Source organism: Anopheles coluzzii, chromosome 3 (genome assembly GCF_943734685.1).
Source record: "Anopheles coluzzii chromosome 3, AcolN3, whole genome shotgun sequence".
NCBI lineage: Eukaryota > Metazoa > Arthropoda > Insecta > Diptera > Culicidae > Anopheles > Anopheles coluzzii.
Window position 1 is genome coordinate 71,154,012 of NC_064671.1, and position 6,241 is coordinate 71,160,252.

Below are 6,241 nucleotides of genomic sequence, written 5' to 3' on the forward strand. Positions count from 1 at the left end.
ACTGCATGCCCATCACCCACCCAGAAGGCAATTGATTCTTTCAACCGAACGACTAATTATGACCGGGGCAAGGGGGGAGGTGGCCACCGGAGCTTCCTATTATGAGCTCACCCGAGTACGCTACGAGGTGGATAGGTGGGAAACTACTTCCGATTTGGTGGTGCTGTGCACTTCAACCTGTGTGCAGCTTGAGGTTGTAGAAGGAAGTCGTCTGTCGTAAACTATCGTTCCTCTGCACAACCCAAGCCCAACACAATGGCACACTACTACGCTGACCGGTCGGCGTGAGTGTGTGTGTGTCGCGGGGGGTGGGTTAGAAAACTTTAGCAAAAAAAGGGTAATTGCAAAGCGAAAAACCACAGGACTAAGTTACGACTGCGGGAGGTTAAAGGCCCTCCAAACACACACACACACACACACACACACACACACACACACACACACACACACACACACACACGCAGAGACATACATCAAAGCTAGACGGAAACAATTATTAGTACAGTTGCGGGTCCGCGCCCTGTTTTGCTTGCGTGAAGTTCAATTTTAAACCACCTTGCTGCTGTTGCCCACTTTTTGTTTCGTTGTTTTCGGGTGCGGAGACAACTCCGCGACACACGTCGCACCAGCCCCAGTTTGCGAAACGGACCCGGGCCAGGTTCAAGGCAGTGCAAAATGGCATTCACCCGGGGTCAAACCAACCGTGTGTGCACACACGAGGATCCGTTTGTATGCAAAGCGAACTGTACCGGTTCATGTAGCGGGGCTTTTAAGTGGATAAATGGCCGCACAGATTAGACTGGGAGGGAGGGAGGGAGGCAAAATGTCAAGTGGAACGTGTCTGTGCGGAAGCTAAGATGTGTAAAAAGGCGTTTGCCACTAACATTCTTCTAGCCAGTGCACGACACGGACTGTCACGGGGTGCAACTAATTGGTTCCAAGAAGGAGGTACGTAGCAGCAATAAAGTGTGTGTGTCTCGTGAGATCAATTTAATGATCGCTTTAAATGGCTAAAACGGTTTTGGCATCGGGTGGCGACATCTGCTACCCATTCTATCAGGAACTAATTAAAAGCCATCACGCAGCAGTAAATTAAGCGCGTCCCATAAGCAGCGGTATACTACCGGAAGATGCGACAGTATGTTGACATACTACACTAGCTAATTCGTTGTCATGTTTACACATACAACGCCATGCACACAAATTGATCTAGTACGTCGCGGTGACGTTTAATTAAGCTGTTTGGTGCGTCACTATGGGCAACATTAAGGGCTTCGTCGACGAGGGCCCTTCTTCACGCTTCTCAATTGACCGTGAATTATTAATTCTTCACCGCGCCATGTACGCGATGTTGAAAGTGAATCACATCCAGCCCCGGGGCTCATTTTCACCGAAACCGGTTTAGGACCTACGGAATTGGGGGAGCCCTTTTCCACGTGGTTGGATGTCGTGCACGCGTCTGTGAACCGGTTCGACCTTCGACGAAACCGTTTCGGAATGGATTCTTTTCTCTCTCGCGGCTCGCGTGAAGAAGGGTGCCTATGGCGTTGTGTGCCTAATGTAGGTAGAGCCCTTTTTTGAGGGAATTTCTAATTTGAAATTTTGGCTTCAAATGTTGTGGCGCTGTATTTGTGACAAATGGCTTGATCGTTTGTCAAAACTTTCAACGGCGAGTGACTTACAGTGTAAAAGAATTGAAGGATGGTAAAATTCAATGCAAAAAAGCTTCTTCTAGAGCAGTTTTACACTAAAATAAATACAAAATGAAGGCATTAAACATGCTGAAGGGGGAAAAAAGCATTCATGTTCTAATAGAATATTTAGTAGTTGTATTTAAAATCATTTCTTTACATAAAATAGTCGATCGTTTAGCTTCACTTACAGGGTTTCCACATATTATTGGTCAGTTAACATGATTTTTTGGTGCGTTCCCTCAATTTTTTGATCGTTTCCCATAGATTTTTGGTTCGTTCCCATAATTTATTGGTATTTTCCGATTGGATATCAATACAATTGGACCAAAAAATTCTGGGAAAGGGCCAAAAACGAATCAATAAATCGCAAGAAACCCTGTAATCAAAAATTATACTGGTTTTGAACAAAAAACATGCAAAAATTCAAATGAGAAGTACAAATAAGTCATTTTTCTATGAGCTTTGTAACGAGTTTGAGAACAAACGGTTCCAATTGGAAGTTAAAATCAAATTAAAGAATTAGAATCAAACTGTAATATCTGACGACATTTTTTCCGATTCCCTAATCCAACAAGACGAATTCATTTCCCTTTCCCTGCTACTGGCTTCACATCATGCAAACGAAATAGTTTTGCCGACCCCTGATCTAGATCATTCCAGTTTCTTTCCAGTTATGTATCGATCAAAGGAAACTGAAACTGTTTTTTTTTCAATTTTCTCAAACGCTTGGCACCTGTCGAGGGAAGCTATCGCCCCACCCTCAACCCTTCAACCTGTCAAAACTTCCGTCAATAACGTCTTTGTATCAATCCCCTATTTCTTTTTTTGACAAACTGATAACCTCCGATCGATCTGTTTGAGCAGTGGCGGCTTGGTGGCGGCGTTCGCACCACCGATCTAATCCAATCCTTGGCTAAGGTCAAGTTCGGTGCCACAACACAGACCGCGCTTGTAATTGAAATGTATCGTATGTCGTTCATTCGTAGCAGGAGAGTGGCAGGGAGGGAGAGAAGCAGTGTAAACAAAACCCCCAACTCGTGCTTTTGAAAAAGACACTTCCTCGCGCGCAAAATGCACTGCGTCATTGTGCGCAACGGGGAGAGTATGCGCAAGAGCACGCGCGCGAGCGCACACATACGAAGCGACGCAAGACATTGAACGCAGCTTTTCATCATGTGGTGATCGATGTTAGCATAAGCTTTTGGAGGACCTAACACAGACCCAGACGCGAATGCCGAATGCCGTGAAACGGGTCGGGGTGGATGATAACAGAAGCAGAAGAACGTTCTATTTTGTTCGAAAAATCCTTCAAAGCGAATCAATAAGTTGTTGATGAGCTGCTGACAAGCCTTGTAAAACGTTTACTATTTACTATACTGTTATAACGCGTTTGTTCATACTGTGCAGGGAAATGAAACAAACGGCCAAACAAATCTCAACAACAAGGTTCGATTTCACGCTCCAACTATTCCGCTCGCCGAACAGGAAGTCTGCCGGTGCGTTATGGTTCTATTGTTTCATCTCAACGGCTTAATGCTTAACCGTTGCTGCGCAGGCGCGACTGCCGTGGCTATCGGTTATGATCGCTTCTTGCATAGAAATAAATCCCCCCAGACGCTCCGGGCGGGTGGTAAAAACCCGTTCTGCAAACGAATGTAAATGTGCATAAATATTTCATCTTCACGGCAAAAAAACAAAACAACAGTTAAGCTTTTAGCTTATTTTAACGCGCATTTGCATACGAATACAATGCGAGCAGCAGGGGGGGAATGGGAATGCTTAGAAGCATCCGAGAACGAGAGGCTCGTCTACGGTGTGACACTCCTTCTAGATTGTTTTTTTGCCTGCTTTTTGGCAAAAAAACAAATAAACACATTTTTGCTACATTTTTCAAGGCCGTATGCTAAAATACCTGTTCCTTGGCGCTTAAGCAAAAAGAGGCGCGTCTGTAGTATAGCGGAAATCGAGAACAATCCCCCAAGAAAATGATCATTTCTATCGTTTTAATCTTGAGCTAATTTCGCTCTTGAAAAATACATTTATTTAGTAATTAAATCATTACAAACAATAATGACACTATCGACAAGCAATCCTTCCAGCACCGTAAATCATCCCGAACCGTATGCGGATCCGACCGAAACCGGTTGCCGGGTTCGGTTAATTGATACTAAACGGTCCGTTCAATTTCTTCACCATTCTTTCTCGGGGGCCCTCTGGAACGGTCTGACAGGCCAAAAACCATTGCATCACACCTTCTCTCGTCACCTCAGCACCACCTTTTCCGGCACCGTCACGGGAAGTTCCTTGCACTTCTGTCGGTCGGTCCCGGATTCTGAACGGGGCCGACAAGGCGACTTAATTAGCCCATTTGCATGCCGATAACTCCCAACGCCGACGTCAGCGGCGACATCGTCTCGTGCCTTGGTTGCGTGCAGCGTACTGAATCGATCGGTTGCGTCTTTCGGTGCGTCTACGCGCGCAGCACGTGCACACCCGACGGGCAAATGACAATGGAGACATGAGCGCACCCAAGTTGATTCTGCTCCTTCCTATTGCCCCCCTCCGCTGCAAAGAGGGAGGATTGACTTGCAACTATTTCGGGCATGTTTCTTCTGGACGGTTCCGAAAAACTTTCTGAAACACTCGAACCACTTGATTGACTGACAACCAATCATGGTAGTGAGTGGATTTCCTTTTCACGGGAAGACAGTTATTTTGTGCGTGTGATACAAGGAAAAAGTGTTTGCCTGAGCAAAATGAGTTTGCTTGAAAAATAATAAGAAATTATTTTATTAAAAAAAATTATTTAATTTTAACTTTAATACTTTTTTTAAAGTAAGGGATTCTAGTAGGGAATTAAAAGTATATGTTATATTTAACACTAATCTTGAATTTATTAGTACAAAATACAAAAAATACTCTAAAATAGAGGAAAAGATTCATGTATAAGATCAAAAGTAAGATAAATAAATAAAATATATAATACATTGTACAATAGAGTAACATAAAACAAGACAAGGAAAACAATTAAAGGCATAAAAGGTTTAGGAAAACTGCAAACTGAAAAAAATATGTTTGAATATTGGATGTCAAAACAAGATAAAAAGATAAAGAAATGTGAATTAATCGAAAAATGGAACAAAATGCAAAAGAGCAAAAAAAGACTAACTAAAAGTAATAAAAATAATAAAACTTATCGAACGTTATAGGAGACATACAACATTTATAAATTAAAAAAGAAATCAAACTAAGAAAACAAGATAATTTGTATTTAAAAAAATATTGTTATTGAGGTTGCGTTGCTAGAATAAGATAATTATTAGACACCAAATAAAAAATTAAAAAAAAACACTTTAAAACACTTAAAACACTTTAAAACACTTTTTTCAATTAAAATTTAAAAAAACACTATATTCTCTTAGCATATTTCTTTCGTATTTTCAACCCTTTTCACTTAATTGCTTTTGGTTTCAGTTTTCCATTTCCTCAAGCTAGCCATAGCTCATAAATTGTGCAAAACTGCTTACCATTAGCTGCTTTGCCTCTCCCAGAAGGAATCCCGACGCAAAGTCCCTTTGCTTCCCTGTGTTTTACTGTATGCAAGCACAATAAAACATGCATCATCGTCTAGACACGGGGGCCTATGTCATGCTTGTTCCCTCCACTAACGGTTTCCTCCCCTTCCAAGCACGTAGTTAGCCTGCCTGGAACTAATGCTTTAAATTATGCTAATTGATATTAGTTCCAGCCAGTCGATCAACTACATCGGCCCATCGGCTGACAGCTAAACTGTGCAGCCATTTCGACGAAAAACCTACCCCAATGCACACAGCACACACATACATGCCAACTGCCTGGAGGTTGGCCCACTGCAGTAGGAGAGCAAAATCCTATCCCGATTTTCCCGCGTCATCGTATTCCCCAAGCCACAAGAAGCAAGGCGGATGGGGAGACAGTAGAGGCGTCCTGCACGTTTAAAATATGATACCGTTTCATTGTGTTGCGTTCGCTTCCCGTTACATGAGCCCTACACCCCTCCCCCCCCCCACCAATGCGGCAGTGCGATGGGGCGGGGGTAAAAACGCCACCCAACCGGAAGTGATTCACTGACTGCCAGATAGAGCGGAACGGGAAAGCGCAAGCTGGACTGCAAATTGGCTTCACGGCTTCACCGGGGTAAGCTTGCCGACTCTCTGCTGGGGGCACTGGGGTGAGATAACGCTTAATAACGCAGCAGAACTATGAGCGTGTAAAAGGGCGACGATGATGATGATGATGATGATGACGGTGATGAAATTTCGCGGAATATACGTGTTAAATTAGACGGGATAACTGCATTGGTGCTGGGTTTTGGTGTGGCTTCTCGCGCTTTTGTACAGCGCAAGGGAACGTGGTTGAGTTTAGTTCGATTTTTGGCTATGCTTGAACGACACTTTAAGGAATAGATAGAAATTAGAAGCTTTACTACGTCTGTTCTGAGGTTTTTGGTAAAGAAATGAACACCATTTAGATGATTTTTTGAGTGTAAAATGCTTCCTACTGTATTT

General features: G+C 43.2%; 1 protein-coding gene across 2 annotated transcripts in view; it reads right to left on the reverse strand.

The window, feature by feature from the left end:
- LOC120958401 (secreted protein C) overlaps positions 1–6,241 on the reverse strand; it is a 45,749-nt gene that overhangs the window by 5,554 nt on the left and 33,954 nt on the right. The gene's annotated exons all lie outside the window — the stretch shown is intronic.